The 27,572-nt window shown below is 41.9% G+C and overlaps 1 long non-coding RNA gene across 1 annotated transcript in view; it reads left to right on the forward strand.

The window, feature by feature from the left end:
• LOC128699053 (uncharacterized) overlaps window positions 1–27,220 on the forward strand; it is a 91,837-nt gene extending 64,617 nt beyond the window's left edge. The window contains exon 4 of the long non-coding RNA XR_011394215.1: window positions 3,584–27,220. This is a non-coding gene — a long non-coding RNA (uncharacterized lncRNA). The remainder of the gene's footprint in view (window positions 1–3,583) is intronic.
• Window positions 27,221–27,572: the final 352 nt, after the last annotated feature.

A 27,572-nucleotide genomic window follows, 5' to 3' on the forward strand; every position in this document is an offset into this window, starting at 1 on the left:
AAAGAAGAAAAGTGAATACAGGAAAGAGTAAGGTTATGAGGATAAAAAGATTAGGTGATGAAAGATTGGATATCAGATTGGAAGGAGAGAGTGGAGGAGGTGAGTGTATTTAGATATTTGGGAGTGGATGTGTCAGCAGATGGGTCTATGAAAGATGAGGTGACTCATAGAATTGATGAGGGGAAAAGGGTGAGCAGTGCACTTAGGATTCTGTGGAGACAAAGAACTTTGTCCTTGGAAGCAAAGAGGGGAATGTATGAGAGTATAGTTTTACCAACGCTCCTGTATGGGTGTGAAGCATGGGTGATGAATGTTGGAGCGAGGAGAAGGTTGGAGGCAGTGGAGATGTCATGTCTGAGGGCAATGTGTGGTGCGAATATAATGCAGAGAATTCGAAGTTTGGAAGTTAGGAGGTGTGGGATTGCCAAAACTGTTGTCCAGAGGGCTGAGGAAGGGTTGTTGAGGTGGTTCGGACATGTAGAGAGAATGGAGCGAAACAGAATGACGTCAAGGGTATCAGTCTAGTGGAAGGAAGGCAGGGTAGGGGTTGGCCTAGGAAAGGTTTCGTGTACGAGGGGCTTGGACTTCCAGCGGGCATGCATGAGCATGTTTGATAGTGAATGGAGACAAATGGTTTTTAATACTTGACGTGCTGTTGGAGTGAGCAAAGCAACATTTATGAAGGGATTCAGGGAAACCGGCAGACCGGACTTGAGTCCTGGAGATGGGAAGTACAGTGCCTGCACTCTGAAGGAGGGGTGTTAATGTTGCAGTTTAAAAACTGCAATGTAAAGCACCCTTCTGGCAAGAGTGATGGAGTGAATGATGTTGAGTTTTTCTTTTTCAGGCCACCCTGCCTTGGTGGGAATCGGCCAGTGTTAATAAAAAAAAAAAAAAATTGTCACCGGGTGTGGAAGTGTCAGTGGCTCATTACTTTGTACTTTGTACTTTGTTCGTGATTGTAACCATGTATAGGAGTGAGGCTGATTCATTACCTTAGTAACGTGCCATGATTGACCCGATCTACCTGGAGTTCATTAACTTTGCAACTAGTATAGCTATCATAACTTTGGGGTCCAGCCCGTGGACCCTACCGCCCACAGGATGGGTATGGGGTGCATAATCGATATTAAACTAACTTGAGTATTGAGTGTTGTCTTTTCTGGCGATAAGTCTTCAGTTTCTGTAGTTGATTAAATTGTTGTGAATTGCAATGTTGTACACAGGCATTCCGTGGATCGTCAGACCTGCTTGCGTATTGGTGTTCTGAAGTACGTGTTTGGAGGTCTCATGATGTTTCGCCCATGTATAATTTGCTGCAGTCATTACAAGGGATTATATATACCCCTGTAGAGGATGGAAACTTGTCCTGTCTATTACTGGTAATGTCCTTGATGGTTGTGGAGGTAGATACCTGGAATGAGGTATTGGAAAAGATGTTGGAAACGTGTTTGGCAATGGAGCTGGTGTATGTATCTCTTCTCGGCAGTGTCTTCCCTGGGTGTGGTTAAGATGTTTAATGCCCGTCGTCTGCTGTCTGATGAAGTGACGAGGATAGTGACTATAAATATTCGCGTGCCTTCCACCCCAGGTAGATCTGTTTGTGACTTGAAAAAGCCCACTGTGTGGGCGAAACATTGTCAAAAAAGCATCACATTATACTACACGTGTATATTTCCGTGTCGGTATTTTATACCATTTATTTCCACATTCAGGAGTTGTGGCATCTGTGGATGAGTGACTACCGGGTACTTCCCCACACTAGCCAGCCAGGCTACTTCCCACACACACGATTTGATTTGAGTGGGACTTGTGCACGAGTGAATAGAATTATCAAAGCTTGTAGCTTGGGCAGCATTGAAAACTGGGTTGGGCAAATATTCTGTTAGTGGGATGGTTTGTGAAGGACCTGCCTAGTATGGGCCAACAGGTCTGCTGCAGTGTTCCTGCTTTGTTCCATACACCAACAAGTCTTAATGCTTGGGGTAGCATTTAACTGACTTGACTGAATGAATGACTTACTGACTTGACTGAATGGAAGTGTATGTTTAGCACATGGTACGTAATGTTTTCTGTAATGGTCATGGTAACTTTTTTTTTTTTTTTTTTTTTTTTTTTTATATCCCTCCCCACCCTACCTTCAATACCTCTATAATATCAGGTTTTTATTAGTTTAGGCATCTTTGTCATGCTTTTGTTCTGTTTTACCTAATATTCTGGAATATAGGTAGATAACTTATTGATAGTAAAAGTATTATTATATAATTTATAGTGCTGTGAGCTTAACCATTAGTTAATAAGAAACGTTGTGTAGTCACCAAATTTCCCACCAACAGGTCGCTGACCTTCAACTTATGCCTTCACATCTTGGCAAGTTCTAATGGAAATAATCCTTGGTTGCCTCACTACAGCCACAAAAGTATGCTCTTTTCTGAGAATTTTTCTTCTGACAAATCACAACATTGTCAACATTTTTTTAGTTTTGGGAGTCATGGCAGTGAAAGGATTAATGACTACAGATACAGTAGACTGTTGATTAAAAAACAATCTTCCAGGGAGTTTGTGCCATATGACTGAAAAATTACGAGAATTTTTCGATCATGACACCATGATGTTCATGACTTGGTAAACATGGAGATAAATAGGTACAAGCCTGTACAGGGAGGCTAGTAACTGCTAATTTCACAGTACCTAAACATTACTATGTCATTAAGTCATTCACTTACCCTGGTGGTATTTAAACAAATGTTGAATATGTTGGTGATTGGTATTAGTGTGGAAAGTACAGAAAGTAAATGAAAAAGTGTAGGGATAATCTTGTGGCATCAACATAAATATTTGTTTAAAGTTTTACAGCCACTACAGTATACAACATTTATATATAATTATCACCATGGGAGTCTCGGGAAAATTAAGACTAAATTAGTTTTCTGCAAACCAATCAATACATGAAATGTTTTTACTTCCTTTGCATTATCAGAGCTAAAATGTGAGGATACTGAAGATTGTTTATATACAAACTGAGAGGAACTCAAAAATTTGTACCTGTTGCTTTCAAATTCAAAGTTTATTCTCTATAAGGATTACAATGCTGAGTTTACAGAAATTTGGTTATCGTTTGGTTTACATGTAGTAAAATTGTGATTAGAGTGTACCACTAGAACGCTTAGCATGGCTAGGCATTTCGGGCATACTTAGTTTTATTCTTAATTGTAAAGTATTACAAATTATGAGGTAAGTTGGTATTATGGTATTCTGTTTATATAATCAAGGTTATGATGGGAAATTAAATATAATGTGAATGCAATACCATGTATACTGCACACACTGGGCATCAATTTGATTATGCTTTTATTTGGTGAAAATATACGACTTGCAAATTCTGGGTTGACAAGAACTGTACCTGTCCATAAGACTCCCACCAGTGTTCATATGCTCTGTTTCTCTTCCCTTGTATAATCAAGGGTAAAAAATGAAAGGAACCTGGACGTACTGTGTATATGGTGCTTGCTTCATTATACATTTGTGCATCAGTTTAGCTGATAAACATGCATTTTGTGATGAATCTTCTGTTGGGTTTCAGGGCCACTGACAGTTTATCGAGCCAAGCCGTCCCGTGCTAGGAGAGGGGACTTCGACCAAAGTGGAAGAATGTTTTGACTAATAACTATGTATCATATGTCCCTGATACACCCTGAAGCCAGCAGGAAGGAGCAGGTACAGGCCAATATTTCCTGACGGTCCAGAGGGCGAAACCCCTCCCCGTTGAGAAGGACAGGTAAGTGAAAGTGTGCACCCCAAGCGTGCGCAAGGCCGCATGGAGAGTAGTCCATGCAGAGTGATAACGTGGGCACCACAGCAGGAAGTGTTCCACCGTCTCAGGCTGTGAGGGACACCACGGGCAGTATGTAGAGTCCGTCGTCTGAAGGTGGTACAGATGTGAGCCGCCAGTCGCAAGTGCCCAACTTGGAGAGTCAGTGCAACGTCCACTGAGCGGTTGGGATGGTGAGCCCAAGGGCAGGGGCTATTAAAAGTTCGAACAGAGTCCAACGCCGAAGAAGAGAGGGAGTGTGCCAGGCCCTCTTGCCACTGATGGTAGATTCCCTTCCAAACAGCCCTTGTGAAATCACTGTGGCCCAGGGCAAGAGGGGTAATAGTAGGACGTGTGCGCAAGGGAGGCCGCCCAACCTGCCACTTCATTGCCCCGGATTCCAACATAGGTGGGTACCCACTGAAGGAAGATGCTCCAACCTGGGCTCCACAAGAAGCGCTGGAGGAGAGATTGTCTGACGAACGAGGACATGCAGTGACCATGGACCGGCAGAGCACAAAAGTGCCAGGGAAGATTGGGAATCAAAGAGAACCAATGGTTGTGGGGGGAATGTGATCTAGGACAAAAGGCAGAGCCTGGTGAATGGCGAAGAGCTCCCCTGCCAGGACAGAATGAGCAGGGTCCAGCCGCCACGTTTGACAGAGGGAGAGATTAGCGAAGAAGGCCGCAGAGGATGTGGAAGGGGGAAGGGTCTGTTTAGATAGAGAATGAAGAGCCATATGTAAGAGTGAAACTCTCTAAATAGAAACTCGACTAATTGAGGGGGGTTCCCTGTTTCTGTAGTGCCAATCTGGGTGAATGTATTGTCAGGTCCAGCCAGGGGAACACCAGAGACCTGGAGTTTACCTGGAGAGAGTTACGGAGGTCAACGCCCCTGTGGCCTGGTCTGTGATCAGGCCGCCTGGTGGATCAGAGCCTGATCAACCAGGCTGTTACTGCTGGCTGCACTCAAACCAACGTACGAGCCACAGCCCGGCTGGTCAGGTACTGACTTTAGGTGCTTGTCCAGTGCCAGCTTGAAGACTGCCAGGGGTCTATTGGTAATCCCCTTTATGTATGCTGGGAGGCAGTTGAACAGTCTCGGGCCCCTGACACTTATTGTATGGTCTCTTAACGTGCTAGTGACACCCCTGCTTTTCATTGGGGGGATGTTGCATCATCTGCCAAGTCTTTTGCTTTCGTAGTGAGTGATTTTCGTGTGCAAGTTTGGTACTAGTCCCTCTAGGATTTTCCAGGTGTATATAATCGTATATCTCTCCCGCCTACGTTCCAGGGAATACAGGTTCAGGAACATCAAGTGCTCCCAGTAATTGAGGTGTTTTATCTCTGTTATGTGCACCATGAAGGTTCTCTGTACATTTTCTAGGTCAGCAATTTCACCTGCCTTGAAAGGTGCTGTTAGTGTGCAGCAATATTCCAGCCTAGATAGAACAAGTGACCTGAAGAGTGTCATCATGGGCTTGATATCCCTAGTTTTGAAGGTTCTCATTATCCATCCTGTCATTTTTCTAGCAGCTGCGACTGATAAAATGTTATTGTTCTTGAAGGCGAGATCCTCCGACATAACTCCCAGGTCTTCGACGTTGGTGTTTCGCTCTATTTTGTGGCCAGAATTTGTTTTGTACTCTGATGAAGAGGGAGGGAGTCATCACAAGTGCAGGAAGTGTAAGGCAGGTCAGGGAACACTGGGCCCTGGCTACAAAGGAAGGCTGAACCAAACATAGGGGCACAGAGGTTCTCCCCCACATCTGTGGAGAGAGGCGGCAGGGGTGAGAACAAGGCAGAGGCCATATGATGGAGTCGTAAACAGTTCCTCGCTGTCCTCACCGACAAGAGAAGGACTATCCCTGACTCTGCCTCCAAGGCTGCAATGGGGGTGGAGGGGAATGCCCCCAGTATAATAATAATAATAATAATAATAATAATAATAATAATAATTAATAATAATTTTATTTCTTTGTAAAGGTTAGTGTGTAATTCAAATTCAAACTTTATTCTCCATAAGTATTACAATGCTGAGTTTACAGAATTTGGTTATTGTGTGGTTTACATGTAGTAAAATAATAATTACAGAGTGTACCACTAGAACTCCTAGCATGGCTAGGCATTTCGGGCAGAATTATGTTAAATCTTAGGTTTAAAATGTTACAGAATTATGAGAAGTTGGTATTATGGCTAAGTGACTAAATACTAGTTGTGAGTTTAGCAATGTGAATGCTTTTGTTTTGGCACCATACATAGTTTCAGTATTGGAGTATCACAGGCCAACTTATGACTAGTTAAGATTCATTATTTTGAGATTGAGATTGATATTTCTGTTTATGGTCAAATGGGTGAGTGAGTGTAAGTGTGAACCACCAGGTGGTATTCGTAATTATTAGTTGACAGGGTGTATCAGGGAGATAAGATGTTTTCTGATGGTAGTTTTGAAGGTGATGAATGTATGTGCAGTTTTGGAATTTTCAGGTAGGGTGTTCCAGATTTTAGGGCCTTTGACATACATTGAATTTTTGTAAAGATTTAGTCGGACACGGGGAATGTCAGATGTTTGTGTCTGGTGTTGTGCCTGTGGGTTCTGTCACAACTATCAAGAAAGCGTTTTAGGTCAAGGTTAATATTGGAATTTAAGGTCCTGTAGATGTAGATTGCACAGTAGTAAGTGTGGATGTACTGAACAGGGAGTAAGTTTAGATCTATGAAGAGTGGGGGGGGGGTGTTGCCAGGGATGGGATTTAGTGATTATTCTTATTGTGGCTTTTTGTTGGGTTATTATTGGCTTTAAGTGTGTTGCTGCAGTTGAACCCCAAGCACAGATAGCATAGGTGAGGTATGGATGTATAAGTGAGTGGTTTAGTGTGAGAAGCGCAGTTTGTGGCACGTAGTATCGTATCTTGGAGAGGATCCCAACCGTTTTGGATACTTTTTTGGTTGTGTGTTGGATATGGGTGCTGAAGTTCAGGTTGTTGTCGAGGTATAGGCCTAGGAATTTGCCCTCATTATGCCTGTTAATTAGTGTTGTCGATCTTAATGTTAATTTGCGCATCTCCTGCTCTGCTACCAAACATAATGTAGTAGGTTTTGTCGACGTTAAGCGTAAGTTTATTGGCTGTCATCCAAGTCGTTATTTTGATCAGCTCCTCATTAACAATGGTGTTGAGGGTTGCAAGATTAGGGTGAGAGATGACATAAGTCGTGTCGTCAGCAAAGAGAATGGGGTTCAGGTGTCGAGATACGTTTGGAAGATCATTGATGTATATGAGGAAGAGCAGGGGACCAAGGACGCTTCCCTGTGGAACTCCAGTATCAAGTGGCTGTGTTGTTGATGCTGTGTCTTTAATGGCGACATACTGATACCTATTAGTAAGGTAAGATTTGAAATAAGCAAGCGCATGGCCTCTTATACCATAATGGTCAAGTTTGTGGAGTAGGATGCCGTGGTCTACTGTGTCAAAAGCTTTTCTTAGGTCAATAAAAATTCCTAGTGGATATTCCTTATTTTCCAATGCTGTGTAAAGCAGATCTAGCATTTTTATAACTGCATCGTTAGTGCTTTTATTTTTCCTGAATCCAAATTGGCTGGGGTCGAGTATGTTTTGTGATGTTATAAATGAATATAGTCTCCTGTGCACGAGTTTCTCAAAGATTTTGGATAGCAATGGTAAGTTTGATATTGGCCTATAGTTGTTTAAATCTGTAGGGTCACCACCTTTATGTATTTGTGTAACCCTTGCCGTCTTGAGTAGTTTCGGGAAGGTGCTAGCTTCTAGTGACTTGTTAAAAAGCACTGAGATAGTATGCGAGAGGGCATGGGCCACTCTTGTACAATAATGGTGGGACATGAGACAGATTCCCAGAGTTATTTTTAAGTGACTTTATAATCTCGGTGACTTCCGTGGGCTCAGTTGGAGCAAGATATAAGGAATTTGGGAAATTCCCATCTAGGTAGTCCCCGGCATGGGCATTGGTACGTGGGATTTTATTGGCGAGATTAGAACCTATGGTTGAGAAGTCGTTTATCTTGTTAGCTGTGTTGGTGGGTTGCAGTGGTGTTTCATTAGGTTTAGTTAGGACAATATTCTTGTTTTTTTTTCAGTTTGTGGGTCCCTAGAATCTGAGTGTTTTCCAGGTCTTTTTTATATCTCCTCTTGTGTCAGTGAATCTACTGGAGTAGTTATTAAAACCCAGGATTTCAAAGGCCTGTTATCCCAGGTGTAATGGGAGCAAAAGAAACACAGCAGAAAAAGTTTAGACTTGTATTATCCTTCACCAATTTAGAACAGCAATATGTACACTATGTACAGTAATAAGTATAGTGCACGTCACGGTAAGCAAGGCAGAAATAGAAGCCACAAGATAGCAGACCGTGCTCAACCAGCTCTAGAATGGGAATGACAAGGGCAGACAGGAGAGCGGTACCCACATAACCTCTGCGATTGCCAAAACCATCTTATTGGCTAGAACCTGGTCACTAGTTGAACGACGGGGCCCCATCATCAACTCTTAGCAACCTGGTTCGCTGGTTGGGGGAGATAGCCTGTAAATGAGGGTGTGTACGTGCGCTGAATGAAGGTTACGTACTCTTTGCATGCCACAGTAGTATAGTTGTTTGGCTTTCTTTATTGCTTTGGTGAGGACTGATGAATAGTGTTTAAGAATATCTTTGTGTATTAAGCCCTGTCTATATTGCTTTTCATATTGGTGTTTCTTATCAATGGATTTCAGAATGGTGCTGGTTAGCCATGGGCAACCAAGCCGTTTGTTTGATCTTTCGTTTTTATAGGACAATGTTTGTTGTATAGTCTAAGTAATTTGTTAAGAAAAATGTCTGTCCAGTCATCAATACCATTGGCCTTGGAGAATTCTGTAGGCCAGTCAAGTCTCTAGGTCAGCTGTGAACTTCCTTATTGAGGCCTCATCATGGAGTCTAAATGAGACTGTTGCATTCAAGTGGTGGTTTGCTAATGTTTTTCAAGAGGAAGGTAGGGTAGTGGTCTGTAGTGCTATCTGTGATTATCCCTGATTTAAGGTGGGCTAGTGTATTGGTCCATATGTGGTCTATTATGGTTGCACTTGTTTCAGTGAGCCTGGTTGGTTTAGTTATTGTTGGTATGAGAAGTGTTGTTCATATTGTTGATGAAATCAGTTACAGGCTGATCATCTAGTAGGCCAAGGTTGATGTTGAAGTCTCCAGCTAAGAGGTGGTGGTGCTTATTCATTTCTGTTATTAGTGCCTTTAATTTCTCACTGAAGTTTGGGATGTTAGTGTGGGGGTATCCGGTAAATGGCACCGATTGTTATAGGCGTCTTAAGGTTTTTTACAGTAAAATTAGCAAAAATGTATTCTCCATATTCATCACTAAAGCAATTGGTGCTGATGCAAGATAATTGGTTATGGTAATAGATAGCAATACCACCCCCAACTTGGCATGGTCTGCAGTTGTGGTTTGCTGTATCCTGGTAGAGGGTAGATATCTATTGTCCTGTTTTAGCCAGGTCTCGGTAAGAATAATGCAGGAGAAGGGTGTCTTTAGTGATTCAAGGAGTGACAGGAGGTCATCATAGTGTTTGCTTAAGGACCTGATGTTGTAGTTAAGTACTGATAGACTTTTATCATTGTTTAGGATAGTGCTGGCTTGTGATGCTGTGTAGTAAAGGCAGTTACTTTCCAATAGGTTTTGATTGTGTCAGAGGTGGACCCCAGATAATAGAACATATCTAACATTTCGATCTGAAATATTTCATACAAAATTTCCTGGAAATAAATGAATACGTATCTAACATTTCGCTGTAAAATTTCTTTCTAACGAATATAATTTTTAAATCATGAAGCATACAGCCAACAACTTTCTTTGACATAATTTTTTCACTTTTCCTTGCTACAATACTTTTGGATTCTCTTCTCACTGACAAGCTTTTCAATGTTAGGAGTGGTACTTGATAATGCACAATGAATATAGCTTTCAACTGCAGTCCAATTCCTCTGTTTGGACTTAATGTGCAACAAATAAAAATCCACTCGCATGAAAGTTGATGCAAATGACAAAAGAAATCTGACTGCAAGTGTTTGACAGATTTGATTAAATAATCATACTGGCCCAAATATTTTTCCATGGTAGACGGCTAGTACACATCTTAAGCTGGCAAATCATTTTCCAGGTCCAAGAACTCCTTGTGCATAGCCTCTGGAACACCATGAACATTGTTACGAATGGATTCCTGATGAAAAAAAAAACCATCCCTTGTCATGTCCACCTCCAGAAAGTATCACTGAAATTCATCCCGCATCTTTTGTAAATGCTTGAGAATATGTACCTAGCATGGCATACATCCACACATGGAAATTGAACTAAATATTTATCTTCAACTCTTCCGATTCAGAGTTCTAATTTCTCCAAAAAAAAAAAAAAAATATTCCTTGGCGAGAGAACAGATTTACTCCTTTCCATTGCAGCTGAAGATTCAGTTTGTTCAAGATGCCAAAAATATAGACAAGGTATGCTAGTTCTAATTCTGACAGTTCTAGCTGTAGTGATACTGCTCCTGTGGGGAGCAGCAGCAGGATAATACTGCACCACCTCTCGGGAGCCTTAGCAACAACAGCTTGGTGTGTGTCGTGGGCGCTAACACATGGTGTGTGATTCTCTTCACTTATATCCATATATTAGTGATGCAGATTACATGGCGAGTTCAAATATATGGCCTGAGTTATAACTTCTCTTGACATATGCAAGACATCACCATCCCTGTAGAAGCAGTAATTAGATGTACTAGTCATTATATTTTGTTGCAGAAGTACTATGAAGATTCTATGTTCAATAAAGCCTAGAGATAAGGCCTGTTTCTCTTTCTATCACAACAATTTATTGAACATAGAATCCTGGGCTACCTGGTGGTGATCCTGCTCTATACTACAACACAACATGGAGCGTTTACTGAAACCTGAGAGGCTAGACTGACCCCAGCTTATCTGGAGTTTTACCTGGAGAGAGTTCCGGGGGTCAGCGCCCCCGCGGCCCGGTCTGTGACCAGGCCTCCTCGTGGATCAGAGCCTGATCAACCAGGCTGTTACTGCTGGCTGCACGCAAACCAACGTAAGAGCCACAGCCCAGCTGGTCAGGAACCGACTTTAGGTGCTTGTCCAGTGCCAGCTTGACTGCCAGGGGTCTGTTGGTAATCCCCCTTGTGTATGCTGGGAGGCAGTTGAACAGTCTCGGGCCCCTGACACTTATTGTATGGTCTCTTAACGTGCTAGTGACACCCCTGCTTTTCATTGGGGGGATGTTGCATCGTCTGCCAAGTCTTGCTTTCGTAGCGAGTGATTTTCGTGTACAAGTTCGGTTCTAGTCCCTCTAGGATTTTCCAGGTGTATATTATCATGCATCTCTCCCGCCCACATTCCAGGGAATACAGTTTTAGGAACCTCAAGCACTCCCAGTAATTGAGGTGTTTTATCTCAGTTATGCGCACCGTAAAGGTTCTCTGTACATTTTCTAGGTCAGCAATTTCACCTTCCTTGAAAGGTGCTGTTAGTGTGCAGCAATATTCCAGCCTAGATAGAACAAGTGACCTGAAGAGTGTCATCATGGGCTTTGCCTCCCTAGTTTTGAAGGTTCTCATTATCCATCCTGTCATTTTTCTAGCAGATGCGATTGATACAATGTTATGGTACTTGAAGGCGAGATCCTCCGACATTATCACTCCCAGGTCTTTGACGGTGTTTTGCTCTATTTTGTGGCCAGAATTTTTGTACTCTGATGAAGTTTTAATTTCCTTGTGTTTACCATATCTGAGTAATTGAAATTTCTCATTGTTGAACTTCATATTGTTTTCTGCAGCCCACTGAAAGATTTGGTTGATGTTCACCTGGAGCCTTGCAGTGTCTGCAATGGAAGACAGTCATGCAGATTCGGGTGTCATCTGCAAAGGAAGACACGGTGCTGTGGCTGACATATTTGTCTCAGGTATGAGGATGAGGAACAAGATGGGAGAGAGTACCGTGCTTTGTGGAACAGCTTTTCACCGTAGCTGCCTCGGACTTTACTCTGTTGACTACCGTGTTCTGTTAGTGAGGAAATTATAGATCCATCGACCGACTTTTCCTGTTATTCGTTTAGCACGCATTTTGTGCGCTATTACGCCATGGTCACACTTGTCGAAGGCTTTTGCAAAGTTTGTATATATTACATCTGCATTCTTTTTATCTTCTAGTGCATTTAGGACCTTGTCGTAGTGATCCAATAGTTGACAGACAGGAGCAACCTGTTCTAAACCCATGTTGCCCTGGGTTGTGTAACTGATGGGTTTCTAGATGGGTGGTGATCTTGATTCTTACGACCCTTTCAAAGATTATGATATGGGATGTTAGTGCTATCGGTCTGTAGTTCTTTGCTGTTGCTTTACTGCCCCCTTTGTGGAGTGGGGCTCTGTGTTGTTTTTTAGTAACTGTGGGGCGACCCCCGTGTCCATGCTCCCTCTCCATAGGATGGAAAAGGCTCGTGATAGGGGCTTCTTGCAGTTCTTGATGAACACAGAGTTCCACGAGTCTGGCCCTGGGGCAGAGTGCATGGGCATGTCATTTATTGCCTGTCCAAAGTCATTTGGCGTCAGAATAACATCGGATAGGCTTGTGTTAACCAAATTTTGTGGCTCTCATAAATTCATTTTGATCTTCGACTCAGTCTGGTTAGCGGCTTGCTAAAAACCGAGTCATATTGGGACTTGAGTAGCTCACTCATTTCCTTGCTGTCATCTGTGTAGGACCCATCTTGTTTAAGTAGGGACCCAATACTGGACGTTGTTCTCGACTTAGATTTGGCATAGAAGAAATACTTTGGGTTTCTTTAGATTTCATTTTATGGCTTTTAGTTCTTCCCGCAATTCCTGACTCCTATAAGATTCCTTTAGCTTAAGTTCGATGCTTGCTATTTCTCTGACCAGTGTCTCCCTACGCATTTCAGATATATTGACCTCTTTTAGCCGCTCTGTTATTCTTTTCCGTCGCCTGTAAAGGGAGCGCCTGTCTTTCTATTTTACATCTACTCCTTTTTCTTAGAGGAATAAGCCTTGTGCATACATCTAGTGCCACCAAGTTAATCTGTTCTAGGCGTAAGTTGGGGTCTGTGTTGCTTAGTATATCTTCCCAGCTTATATCGGTTAGGACTTGGTTTACTTGGTCCCACTTTGTTTTTGTTATTGAAGTTGAATTTGGTGAATGCTCCCTCGTGACTAATCTCATTTTGTTGGTCTGGGGCTCCACGCATACATGTCTGAACCTCAATTATGTTGTGATCTGAGTATATTGTTTTTGATATGGGGACATTTCTTATCAGATCATCATTGTTAGTGAAGATGAGGTCTAGTGTATTCTCCAGTCTAGTAGGCTCTATTATTTGCTGGTTTAAATTGAATTTTGTGCAGATATTTAAAAGCTCGTGTGAGTTTTCATCAGAGCTGCCTCCTGGTGTTATTACTGCAACAATATTATTTGCTATATTCCTCCATTTTAGGTGCCTTAAGTTGAAATCCCCCAGGAGCAAGATGTTGTGCAGGAGCTGGAAGATTTTCCAGACAGTGGTCAATTTTTAGCAGCTGTTCCTGGAATTGCTGGGATGTTGCATCCGGAGGCTTGTAGACTACCACAATGACTAGGTTTTGGTTCTCTACCTTTACTGCTAAAACTTCCACTACATCATTTGAGGCATTTAGCAGTTCTGTGCAAACAAGTGACTTTGCAATTAGCTAGACCTGGCTCATGGAGGTGGGGAAAAGCAGTGGCAGCACTATGAACAATTGGTGAGGGTGTTGCAGTTCAGAGGGTCATTTGAATACACACTTCTGGCAAAGTGGCGATTGAGTGAATGTTGGCGAATGTGTCAAATATATATAAAAAAAAGCCTTTAAATGAAAAACAATTTACTAGAATATAATTTACAGCCATTTTCATTATCATTTACCAAAAGCAATCAAACATGAATAACTTAAATTACTACAGAATTTAAGCAACCAAGTGCATAATTATGGTAAAAGAAATACTCCAAGCATACTATATATACAAAGGTCTAGGAAAAATTACTTATTGAAAGACTAAATAGCAAAGAAAAAGGCACAATACTGTGACTGTAAATGGTCCAAGTCAGACAGAAACGTCGTCGTAAGCTTCTCTCTTCTATGTGCGGGTTATTTGTGTCTTGAAAGAAAATTTAAGAATTCTCATACCTCATCCTTCAGCCCGTTTATTGTGAAGAAGATTTACTTCACCGTCCGAGCAATCATGCCCTGCTGCTCTTCGTTCTGAAGCACACCTTCCATTGTGTAAGTCTTTCCCGAGCCTGTTTGCCCATACGCCAATACACATGCGTTCTGTCCGTCTATTACCGACTGACAGAGCTGTGATATTTCTTCGAATATTTTTGTTTGTGTTGCTCTTGGCCCGTACACCTGATCGAAAGTGAATTCACTCCTTTTGCTTCCATTTTGATCTAGAAAAAAATAACATTTAATTGGTTATGGTTTATTTGCTGCTTCTTTTTCGGATCACCTTACCTCAGTGGGAGACGGCCCATATGTTAAAAAATAAAAATGGTTTACTGCAGTAAGGTGGACAAGGAAGGTATCCCTAATCTTGGTATGGTATCTCATGTTGCAAATAATATTTTGAAGGAAAAGAAGCCTCTTTGCTGCACTACGTCTAATACTACTCCAATTTCATCGCATACAAGCGATAGAGAAATATGGAAAATACAGAATGAATGTACTGTATAGTCTATTATAATAAAATACTGACCACTACTAGTCCACTACGCAACCAACTACCAACCAGTGAGAGAAATGAAACCATCACTACACCATCACTAAACTATCATAACCTATGATAGATAAGGTAATCTGCAACTCGTCCAACTACCACTGCCACCACTACACAACCAGCAATGAGACAGTGAAGGGCAACACTACAGGACTAGCCAGTAACTATCACCACTACTTTAGCTTCCAATTACCACCACCACTAAACTAACTACTACAACCACTACACAGCTAGTAATGAGACTATGGATGGAACCACTACACAACCAACAACGAAACAGTGGAGAACACTACACAACCAACCAACTACCATCGCCACTATTCAACCAACAATGAAACAATGGAGAACACTACACAACCAACAATGTAACAGTGGAGAACACTACACAACCAACTACCATCACCACTATACAACCAACAATGGAACAGTGGAGAACACTACACAATCAGCAATGGAGATGGTGGATGATACCACCACACAACCAAGTACATACAACCATGAAAACCAATAATACATGCCACCAAAACTGAAGTCAAACTCCACACATTACTAAAAAAAAATTATTCCATGTTGACTATTTTCTATCTGGTATCTGGAAACAGTCATGACTGCATCAAATCTTACCTAGTTATATTTATTTTTCCACTATCATTATTATTGTGGTCTGCAAAAGGAAGCATAAAACCTACCTGGAGTTTACCTGGAGAGAGTTTCGAGGGTCAACGCCCCCGCGGCCCGGTCTGTGACCAGGCCGCCTGGTGGATCAGCGCCTGATCAACCAGGCTGTTGCTGCTGGCTGCACGCAAACCAACGTACGAGCCACAGCCCGGCTGATCAGGAACTGACTTTAGGTGCTTGTCCAGTGCCAGCTTGAAGACTGCCAGGGGTCTGTTGGTAATCCCCCTTATGTGTGCTGGGAGGCAGTTGAACAGTCTCTGGCCCCTGACACTTATTGTATGGTCTCTTAACGTGCTAGTGACACCCCTGCTTTTCATTGGGGTGATGGTGCATCGTCTGCCAAGTCTTTTGCTTTCGTAGCGAGTGATTTTCGTGTGCAAGTTCGGTACTAGTCCCTCTAGGATTTTCCAGGTGTATATAATCATGTATCTCTCCCTCCTGCTTTCCAGGGAATACAGGTTTAGAAACCTCAAGCGCTCCCAGTAATTGAGGTGTTTTATCTCCGTTATGCACGCCGTGAAAGTTCTCTGTACATTTTCTAGGTCGGCAATTTCACCTGCCTTGAAAGGTGCTGTTAGAGTGCAGCAATATTCCAGCCTAGATAGAACAAGTGACCTGAAGAGTGTCATCATGGGCTTGGCCTCCCTAGTTTTGAAGGTTCTCATTATCCATCCTGTCATTTTTCTAGCAGATGCGATTGATACAATGTTATGGTCCTTGAAGGTGAGATCCTCCGACATAATCACTCCCAGGTCTTTGACGTTGGTGTTTCGCTCTATTTTGTGGCCAGAATTTGTTTTGTACTCTGATGAAGATTTAATTTCCTCATGTTTACCATATCTGAGTAATTGAAATTTCTCATCGTTGAACTTCATATTGTTTTCTGCAGCCCACTGAAAGATTTGGCTGATGTCCGCCTGGAGCCTTGCAGTGTCTGCAATGGAAGACACTGTCATGCAGATTCGGGTGTCATCTGCAAAGGAAGACACGGTGCTGTGGCTGACATCCTTGTCTATGTCGGATATGAGGATGAGGAACAAGATGGGAGCTAGTACTGTGCCTTGTGGAACAGAGCTTTTCACCGTAGCTGCCTCGGACTTTACTCTGTTGACGACTACTGTGTTCTGTTAGTGAGGAAATTATAGATCCATCGACCGACTTTTCCTGTTATTCCTTTAGCACGCATTTTGTGCGCTATTACGCCATGGTCACACTTGTCGAAGGCTTTTGCAAAGTCTGTATATATTACATCTGCATTCTTTTTGTCTTCTAGTGCATTTAGGACCTTGTCGTAGTGATCCAGTAGTTGAGACAGACAGGAGCGACGTGTTCTAAACCCATGTTGCCCTGGGTTGTGTAACTGATGGGTTTCTAGATGGGTGGTGATCTTGCTTCTTAGGACCCTTTCAAAGATTTTTATGATATGGGATGTTAGTGCTATTGGTCTGTAGTTCTTTGCTGTTGCTTTACTGCCCCCTTTGTGGAGTGGGGCTATGTCTGTTGTTTTTAGTAACTGAGGGACGACCCCCGTGTCCATGCTCCCTAGACATGAGAAAATGGGTGTGTGCACTCACTGTGTTCCATATTAAAATAATTAGGGATTCCTGGGTACCATATGCTCTTTTTTCCTTTTAAAAGAAAAGATTTATTTTTTCCTCAAAAAATTTGGGGCGCTACGTGAGTGAACGTATATATATACGTTTGGACCGTTTAAGGGTTAATGTAAAGAATTTAGTCCATTGTGTGGTCTGAAACTGTGTGGAGAGGGAGTGCATGACATGTCGGTCTTTTCTGAGTAAAAAGGGAAGGTAACGAAGTAACATCATTAGGAGATTGTCGTTGACCTTCAGAAGTGGGACCAGAGTTGGACCGATGTGGGATGGGCTGGCGATTCAAAAATCGCTGCACTGTAGAGGGAGAAGCCAGAAGCATAGTCAAAGGAGAGTGGAGGTCAGACAAATCAAAGGAGTCAGTGGAAGCCCTGGTATCTGAAGCTGGTGAGGAAACAGCACCAGCAAGAGGTACAGGGGCCTTAGGAATGTCCGAAGACTGACCAAAAGACGAGGCGAGGGGTGCAGTAACAATAAGGGGCCCGGGGGTAGCGGGGTCATGGATTGGGTACTCCATGGTTAGGTTGCTTCTTTCTTTTTTTTTTCTTAAAAACAAAAAGTAAAGAAAATAAAAAAATAAAAAAAGGGGGGACCAGGGAGGGATAGTTCCTGGGAGGAATGAGAGGGCCAGAAATCTCCCTCCATGCCCAAGAGGACCTCAGCACCATAAGTAGTGCAGATGCAGCATGAAACCCATGCCATGCCATGCCATACCCTACCCATCATGCCAGTAAACCAGCAATCCAGGATAGCAACCTCACATCTGCCGAGCTACCTCGGTGGACAAAAGAGGGCGGCCGGATATCCACCACAAAGCATACCTCCTTCGGCCACCACCCCCAGAATCCGAAAGGTGGCTTCCAGAGACACACCCGTCGCCCGAAAGACACCCAAAGCCACCCTCTGGGATACTGGAGAGGGAGCGTGACATCCCCAGGCGATCCAGATTCCACGGCAAACTACGCCACCGCAAAGAACCTCAATGGAATGGGGTGGGCCCTGGTACCCTTTCCTCTACCCAGGAGCTAGCACACCTGTGGGAAAAATCCTAAAGGCCAAAAAAGGAAGGGCAAAAGGGAGGGGTGAGGAGGAGGAAAGGAAAAAGGGGAGGATGGGATAGGGAAGGGGGATTGGGGGGTAATTAGGTTCGGTCTGAGGAAGGAGACCGACAGGTCTAATTCCTCAGACCAAGAGCCTCTTCACCATGCCAAGGAGCCCCCCTTGAAGAGGACAAAGTTTGTTCCTCATTGCTCTGAAGATTTTTTTTATATTTATATTCTTGGTCAGTTCAGCAATCTTTATTATTATTATAAAAAAGAAGTGCTAAGCCACAAGGGCTATACAGCACTGCAGGGTAGGGAAGGAAGCGAGGGTATCGGGCGGCAGAAGGGGGGGAGGGATGATTAGTAGGCTACATAAAACAGCAAGCCAGGGGATAGTGCGGGGGTAGAGGGTAGCAAGAGATTGAGGTAGAAAGGGCTGAAGGTATCATCATCAGAGTTTGTGGAGTAAGTCAGTTGTCAAAAAGTCAATGGTAGAGTCCAGATGAAAGGTGGGTCCATCAGCTAGAAGGGAAGGTAAAGAGAGAGCAGCGGAGCGAAGACGACATTGGAGGTAAATTCTGCCTGCTCGTTGATGAAGTGGGCAGTCTGGCCATTTCTCACCGACGTAGGGTGACCGAGAAAAGAAACGCTTTTGCCATCATTCACACTATCACTCTTGCCAGAGGTGCACAGATACAACGGTTAACAAAAAAATTGTCTCAAAATATCTACAATATGATAAAGCATAGTAATTAATCCTTAGCAATCAATCATGATTGAAATTTTTATATACAAAATCAACAAATTTATCTTTAATCAAAATAAACATGCAAAATGTAGGTAGTAGGTTGGTAAGACAGCAACCACCCAGGGAGGTACCACCGTCCTGCCAAGTGAGTGTAAAACAAAAGCATTTATTTGTTTTACATGATGGTAGGATTGCTGGTGTCTTTTTTCTGTCACATAAACATGCAAGATGTCAGGTACGTCTTGCTACTACTACTTACACTTAGGTCACACTACACATACATGCACAAGCATATATATACACACACCTCTGGGTTTTCTATTTTCTTTCTAGTTCTTGTTTATTTCCTCTTATCGCCATGGGGAAGTCGAACAGAATTCTTCCTCCGTAAGCCATGCATGTTGTAAGAGGATACTAAAATGCTGGGAGCAAGGGGCTAGTAACCCCTTCTGTACAAATTGCTTGCAGCTGCTAAATAAGTCACCATGGGCCCAAGGAAAGCTAGTGCAAGCCCTTTGGTAAAGAAATTGAGGAACATGATCCAGAGGGATTTTGAAGGGTTTGAGGCAGACTGACCTTGCCGACCCTCTGCCTGTTGTGGAAGGTGTTGTGGCATTGGGCAAGTCCATGGGGTTGGAGGCGAGTGACGGGGATATGGAAGAGTTGGTGGAGGACCACAGGGAAGAGTAACCACTGACAAACTGCAAGAGCTTCAACTGGAACAGCATCAGACCACAGCTGAGTAACTTGCTTCAGAGGAGGAGGAAAGGAGTGAAGGAGGTACCTTCTTCAGTGATTAAGGACATGTGTTCAAAGTGGAATTAGTTGCAAAGTTTTGTTCAAAAGTATCACCCTGACCAAGCTGAAACAAGCCATATCTGCAACATGTTCAGTGACAGACCCATGTCCCACTTCAGGGAAATCTTAAAGAAACGCCAGGAACAGAGCTCTGGACAGATATTTTGTGCGACAGGGGTCCAATGACTCAAGTTGTTCCCAGTGTCTTTAAAAAACAAAGAAGGGAAGTAACCCCAGATAAGGACTTCATACCTGAAGTCCTAATGGAAGGAGATTCTCCTTCCAAACAATAGTGTACGCCTTCCTCCTATACCTCCTCCCATCTTCCATCCACCCACAAGTCTTCAGTAAAGGTAAGTGTAATAGTATTTTTTATATGTATGTACTTGATTTCTAATTGATTTCAATATGTAAATCTTTATTTAATTTGAAAAAAAAAATTATTTTAATACTTTTGTTTGTCGGGAATGGATTAATTTTATTTCCATTATTTCTTATGGGGAAAATGGTTCTTAGATTCGGCAGGCGCTCTGGAACGGATTAATCACGAAACTCGGGGGTCCACTGTACTAAAGAGTTCTTCCATACAATATTTTTATAACATTTTATTCTACAAAATATTTCTACCCCCAAAATATGTTTGAAAATCAATAAGTACATACCTAAGATCATGTTCTATTCTGTCAAGTTCCACGTGGTGGGCTTCACAGAATCTTTCCCTTTCCTGGAGCCTCTGTTTAAGTTCATGCATTTCCATCTCTTGATTTTTTATGTGCAACTGATGGCTTACATGGAGAGTAGCTAATTTGCTACTCTTTATTTCTTGCACCTTCTCCATGCGCCTTCTAAGCGAAGAAGTTGCGTTCACCGGTTTTCCTGGCAATTAAAGTCAAGAAATAAGTATTAATCAACTATTTTAACCCATATATACTTGCAATTAATCTCAAATAGAACCTACCAAACAGTATATCATCTTCCTCAAACATTTTACCAAAGTCATCAACTACTAGTCCACTACCACTACTAGTCCACTACACAGCAACCAAATACACATGCATTGTGTCCGTCTATTACAGACTGACAGAGATGTGATACTTCGAATATTTGTGCTTGTGTTCCAGTTGGCCCGTAAACCTGATCAAAAGTGAACTCACTCCTTTTGTTTGTGCTTCCATTTTGATCTAGAAAAAAATAACATTTAATTGGTTATGGTTTATTTGCTGCTTCTTTTTCGGATCACCTTACCCCAGTGGGAGACGGCCCATATGTTAAAAAATAAAAATGGTTTACTGCAGTAAGGTGGACAAGGAAGGTATCCCTAATCTTGGTATGGTATCTCATGTTGCAAATAATATTTTGAAGGAAAAGAAGCCTCTTTGCTGCACTACGTCTAATACTACTCCAATTTCATCGCATACAAGCGATAGAGAAATATGGAAAATACAGAATGAATGTACTGTATAGTCTATTATAATAAAATACTGACCACTACTAGTCCACTACGCAACCAACTACCAACCAGTGAGAGAAATGAAACCATCACTACACCATCACTACACCATCACTAAACTATCATAACCTATGATAGATAAGGTAATCTGCAACTCGTCCAACTACCACTGCCACCACTACACAACCAGCAATGAGACAGTGAAGGGCAACACTACAGGACTAGCCAGTAACTATCACCACTACTTTATCTTCCAATTACCACCACCACTAAACTAACTACTACAACCACTACACAGCTAGTAATGAGACTATGGATGGAACCCCTACACAACCAACAACGAAACAGTGGAGAACACTACACAACCAACCAACTACCATCGCCACTATTCAACCAACAATGAAACAATGGAGAACACTACACAACCAACAATGTAACAGTGGAGAACACTACACAACCAACTACCATCACCACTATACAACCAACAATGGAACAGTGGAGAACACTACACAATCAGCAATGGAGATGGTGGATGATACCACCACACAACCAAGTACATACAACCATGAAAACCAATAATACATGCCACCAAAACTGAAGTCAAACTCCACACATTACTAAAAAAAAATTATTCCATGTTGACTATTTTCTATCTGGTATCTGGAAACAGTCATGACTGCATCAAATCTTACCTAGTTATATTTATTTTTCCACTATCATTATTATTGTGGTCTGCAAAAGGAAGCATAAAACCTACCTGGAGTTTACCTGGAGAGAGTTTCGAGGGTCAACTCTTACCCATCATCTGGTGAGCTATCTCATAATGATCAGCTATCGACGCAGTTTCTATTAGCGTTGAGGCTGAACGTCCGATAAGGTAAGTATGTAGGTCGTCCGTCAAATAATTGAAGAAATCTTCATTTAAAATCAATTGAGAAAGGGATTCCACTGTATTGCAATTTGAAGCCCTAAGCCGTCTCTCAAATGCTGCCTGTTTCCCTCGGGCAAACTCTACCCAGGACTGCTGTGGGTTGCGCTTCAAAGTCCGGAATGACCGTAGATAACTAGCAGGCAACAAGTCGTAAGCGTCCAATACAGTTTTCTTTATTGTCTCGTAGTGAGAGTACTGGTCGAAGGGTAAGGACGCCGTGCTAGCCTGTGCTTTTTCCCGTCAAGGTAGTGTGTATCAGGGCCGCCCAATGTTCCCTGGGCCACTTCATAATTTGAGCCTGGTTTTCAAAGGCTTCAAAAAATGCGTCTCGGGCCCCTGACACTTATTGTATGGTCTCTTAACGTGCTAGTGACACCCCTGCTTTTCATTGGGGTGATGGTGCATCGTCTGCCAAGTTTTTTGCTTTCGTAGTGAGTGATTTTCGTGTGCAAGTTCGGTACTTGTCCCTCTAGGATTTTCCAGGTGTATATAATCATGTATCTCTCCCTCCTGCGTTCCAGGGAATACAGGTTTAGAAACCTCAAGTGCTCCCAGTAATTGAGGTGTTTTATCTCCGTTATGCGCGCCGTGAAAGTTCTCTGTACATTTTCTAGGTCGGCAATTTCACCTGCCTTGAAAGGTGCTGCTAGAGTGCAGCAATATTCCAGCCTAGATAGAACAAGTGACCTGAAGAGTGTCATCATGGGCTTGGCCTCCCTAGTTTTGAAGGTTCTCATTATCCATCCTGTCATTTTTCTAGCAGATGCGATTGATAAAATGTTATGGTCCTTGAAGGTGAGATCCTCCGACACAATCACTCCCAGGTCTTTGACGTTGGTGTTTCGCTCTATTTTGTGGCCAGAATTTGTTTTGTACTCTGATGATTTAATTTCCTCATGTTTACCATATCTGAGTAATTGAAATTTCTCATCGTTGAACTTCATATTGTTTTCTGCAGCCCACTGAAAGATTTGGCTGATGTCCGCCTGGAGCCTTGCAGTGTCTGCAATGGAAGACACTGTCATGCAGATTCGGGTGTCATCTGCAAAGGAAGACACGGTGCTGTGGCTGACATCCTTGTCTGTCGGATATGAGGATGAGGAACAAGATGGGAGCTAGTACTGTGCCTTGTGGAACAGAGCTTTTCACTGTAGCTGCCTCGGACTTTACTCTGTTGACGACTACTGTGTTCTGTTAGTGAGGAAATTATAGACCCATCGACCGACTTTTCCTGTTATTCCTTTAGCATGCATTTTGTGCTCTATTACGCCATGGTCACACTTGTCGAATGCTTTTGCAAAGTCTGTATATATTACATCTGCATTCTTTTTGTCTTCTAGTGCATTTAGGACCTTGTCGTAGTGATCCAGTAGTTGAGACAGACAGGAGCGACGTGTTCTAAACCCATGTTGCCCTGGGTTGTGTAAATGATGGGTTTCTAGATGGGTGGTGATCTTGCTTCTTAGGACCCTTTCAAAGATTTTTATGATATGGGATGTTAGTGCTATTGGTCTGTAGTTCTTTGCTGTTGCTTTACTGCCCCCTTTGTGGAGTGGGGCTATGTCTGTTGTTTTTAGTAACTGAGGGACGACCCCCGTGTCCATGCTCCCTCTCCATAGGATGGAAAAGGCTCGTGATAGGGGCTTCTTGCAGTTCTTGATGAACACCGAGTTCCACGAGTCTGGCCCTGGGGCAGAGTGCATGGGCATGTCATTTATCGCCTGTCCAAAGTCATTTGGCGTCAGAATAACATCGGATAGGCTTGTGTTAACCAAATTTTGTGGCTCTCATAAATTCATTTTGATCTTCGACTCAGTCTGGTTAGCGGCTTGCTAAAAACCGAGTCATATTGGGACTTGAGTAGCTCACTCATTTCCTTGCTGTCATCTGTGTAGGACCCATCTTGTTTAAGTAGCGACCCAATACTGGACGTTGTTCTCGACTTAGATTTGGCATAGAAGAAATACTTTGGGTTTCTTTAGATTTCATTTTATGGCTTTTAGTTCTTCCCGCAATTCCTGACTCCTATAAGATTCCTTTAGCTTAAGTTCGATGCTTGTTATTTCTCTGACCAGTGTCTCCCTACGCATTTCAGATATATTGACCTCTTTTAGCCGCTCTGTTATTCTTTTCCGTCGCCTGTAAAGGGAGCGCCTGTCTTTCTATTTTACATCTACTCCTTTTTCTTAGAGGAATAAGCGTTGTGCATACATCTAGTGCCACCAAGTTAATCTGTTCTAGGCGTAAGTTGGGGTCTGTGTTGCTTAGTATATCTTCCCAGCTTATATCGGTTAGGACTTGGTTTACTTGGTCCCACTTTGTTTTTGTTATTGAAGTTGAATTTGGTGAATGCTCCCTCGTGACTAATCTCATTTTGTCGGTCTGGGGCTCCACGCATACATGTCTGAACCTCAATTATGTTGTGATCTGAGTATATTGTTTTTGATATGGGGACATTTCTTATCAGATCATCATTGTTAGTGAAGATGAGGTCTAGTGTATTCTCCAGTCTAGTAGGCTATTATTTGCTGGTTTAAGTTGAATTTTGTGCAGATATTGAAAAGCTCGTGTGAGTTTTCATCAGAGCTGCCTCCTGGTGTTATTACTGCAACAATATTATTTGCTATATTCCTCCATTTTAGGTGCCTTAAGTTGAAATCCCCCAGGAGCAAGATGTTGTGCAGGAGCTGGAAGATTTTCCAGACAGTGGTCAATTTTTAGCAGCTGTTCCTGGAATTGCTGGGATGTTGCATCCGGAGGCTTGTAGACTACCACAATGACTAGGTTTTGGTTCTCTACCTTTACTGCTAAAACTTCCACTACATCTTTTGAGGCATTTAGCAGTTCTGTGCAAACAAGTGACTTTGCAATTAGCTAGACCTGGCTCATGGAGGTGGAAAAAGCAGTGGCAGCACTATGAAGAATTGGTGAGGGTGTTGCAGTTCAGAGGGTCATTTGAATACACACTTCTGGCAAAGTGGCGATTGAGTGAATGTTGGCGAATGTGTCAAATATATATAAAAAAAAAGCCTTTAAATGAAAAACAATTTACTAGAATATAATTTACAGCCATTTTCATTATCATTTACCAAAAGCAATCAAACATGAATAACTTAAATTACTACAGAATTTAAGCAACCAAGTGCATAATTATGGTAAAAGAAATACTCCAAGCATACTATATGTACAAAGGTCTAGGAAAAATTACTTATTGAAAGACTAAATAGCAAAAAAAAAAAGGCACAATACTGTGACTGTAAATGGTCCAAGTCAGACAGAAACGTCGTCGTAAGCTTCTCTCTTCTATGTGCGGGTTATTTGTGTATTGAAAGAAAATTTAAGAATTCTCATACCTCATCCTTCAGCCCGTTTATTGTGAAGAAGATTTACTTCACCGTCCGAGCAATCACGCCCTGCTGCTCTTCGTTCTGAAGCACACCTTCCATTGTGTAAGTCTTTCCCGAGCCTGTTTGTCCATACGCCAATACACATGCGTTCTGTCCGTCTATTACCGACTGACAGAGCTGTGATATTTCTTCGAATATTTTTGTTTGTGTTGCTCTTGGCCCGTACACCTGATCGAAAGTGAATTCGCTCCTTTTGCTTCCATTTTGATCTAGAAAAAAATAACATTTAATTGGTTATGGTTTATTTGCTGCTTTTTCGGATCACCTTACCTCAGTGGGAGACGGCCCATATGTTAAAAAATAAAAATGGTTTACTGCAGTAAGGTGGACAAGGAAGGTATCCCTAATCTTGGTATGGTATCTCATGTTGCAAATAATATTTTGAAGGAAAAGAAGCCTCTTTGCTGCACTACGTCTCTGTAATACTAATCCAATTTCATCGCATACAAGCAATAAAGAGAAGTATGGAAAATACAGAATGAGTGTACTGTATAGTCTGTATTATAATAAAATACTGACTACCACTACTAGTCCACTACACAGCAACCAAATACACATGCATTGTGTCCGTCTATTACAGACTGACAGAGATGTGATACTTCTTCGAATATTTGTGCTTGTGTTCCAGTTGGCCCGTAAACCTGATCAAAAGTGAACTCACTCCTTTTGTTTGTGCTTCCATTTTGATCTAGAAAAAAATAACATTTAATTGGTTATGGTTTATTTGCTGCTTCTTTTTCGGATCACCTTACCTCAGTGGGAGACGGCTGATATGTTAAAAAATAAAAATGGTTTACTGCAGTAAGGTGGACAAGGAAGGTATCCCTAATCTTGGTATGGTATCTCATGTTGCAAATAATATTTTGAAGGAAAAGAAGCCTCTTTGCTGCACTACGTCTAATACTACTCCAATTTCATCGCATACAAGCGATAGAGAAATATGGAAAATACAGAATGAATGTACTGTTACTGTACATGTTACAGAAACAGGGGTGATTTTGATTAGTTTCAGGATGAATACGACCTTGAAATTGAGCTCAAATAGCAAAAATATTGGTATAAACCTTGGTAATAAATACCGACCTTGATCAAGGTCCCAGGACCGAAACGTTTTCCAATAAATGTCGGTGTTTGCTTACGTGTCTTTCTAAACCAGCAAAAATGTCCAGATTTTACCACAGCTCAGGAGTAAGCAAATCACACGACACGTCCAATACACGTCAACTGGGAAGTCTAATATTCTTTCACTAGTGCACTAATTTTATTTATACCATTTTTACAATAATGCAGAAGTCTGCATACCAGTAAATTTTCCATTTTTTGTATGAATGAAACATCAAAATAAAAAGCAATAGTAATATAAGAGGGGCCTAGAGACGTGACTAATGAACAGAGGATAGGTCATTTTAGTGCCTAGAATGTTTACATTATTTATTCTGGACCCTATTTTGAAATTGGCATCTTTTTTTAATTTGTGTGAAATTGGCCAAATTGCCAATTTCTGACCACTTTATTGGGTAGTTCACTTCAGCAAATGGGCGGTTTCTTGTACTCAACTGATAGAAAAAATGGAGTAATAAAGAAACGGCTTCAAGTTTGGTGAACCGGAACAACGGAATTAGCCAAAAACAGGGCTCAAACTCTGCGAAATCACCGATGCGTATATGCCGATCAGACCGCTAACTTCACGGGAGCATAATTCCGTGAGTTTTCGACCAAATTTCGTATTTTTGGTGTCATTACGATTGGGAAAAGATTGTCATTTCCTAAGAAAAAATCTTTTCTTTCCCAAAAATTTTGCAACAATGAGTTTCAGAAAGGGGTTTGTGACAGTTAAATAAACATTGTTGTATATTGGAGATTGGTCATCCTGTACATTTAACTGTTGAGAGAATATGATTATCACTTGCTTAATATTATTGCGTGAAAGTCCCCGTTTATAACTAAAATAGAGATTTTCAGTGTTACATTATTATCTGTCAATATATAATAAATTTACCATGGTATTATCACTATTATTATCGATATCGATGATTTTTAGCTATTATTATTTTTAGGTAGGATTTCTTATATGTATTTAGAACATACAAAAGTCTCGGAACCATCAGGTAAATTGTTCACTTGTTTATGTCCGGCCTACTGTCATTTGGGTCACATGATCCAACCTGATGACGGGTTAACAGACTGGCAGAAAGTCTGTCCGCTCCCTGTTTTAGCCTTGACTTCTGATCGTATACAGTGGAACCTCTACTTGTGAGTTTAATCTGTTCC

Source organism: Cherax quadricarinatus, chromosome 79 (genome assembly GCF_038502225.1).
Source record: "Cherax quadricarinatus isolate ZL_2023a chromosome 79, ASM3850222v1, whole genome shotgun sequence".
Classification (NCBI taxonomy): Eukaryota; Metazoa; Arthropoda; class Malacostraca; order Decapoda; family Parastacidae; genus Cherax; species Cherax quadricarinatus.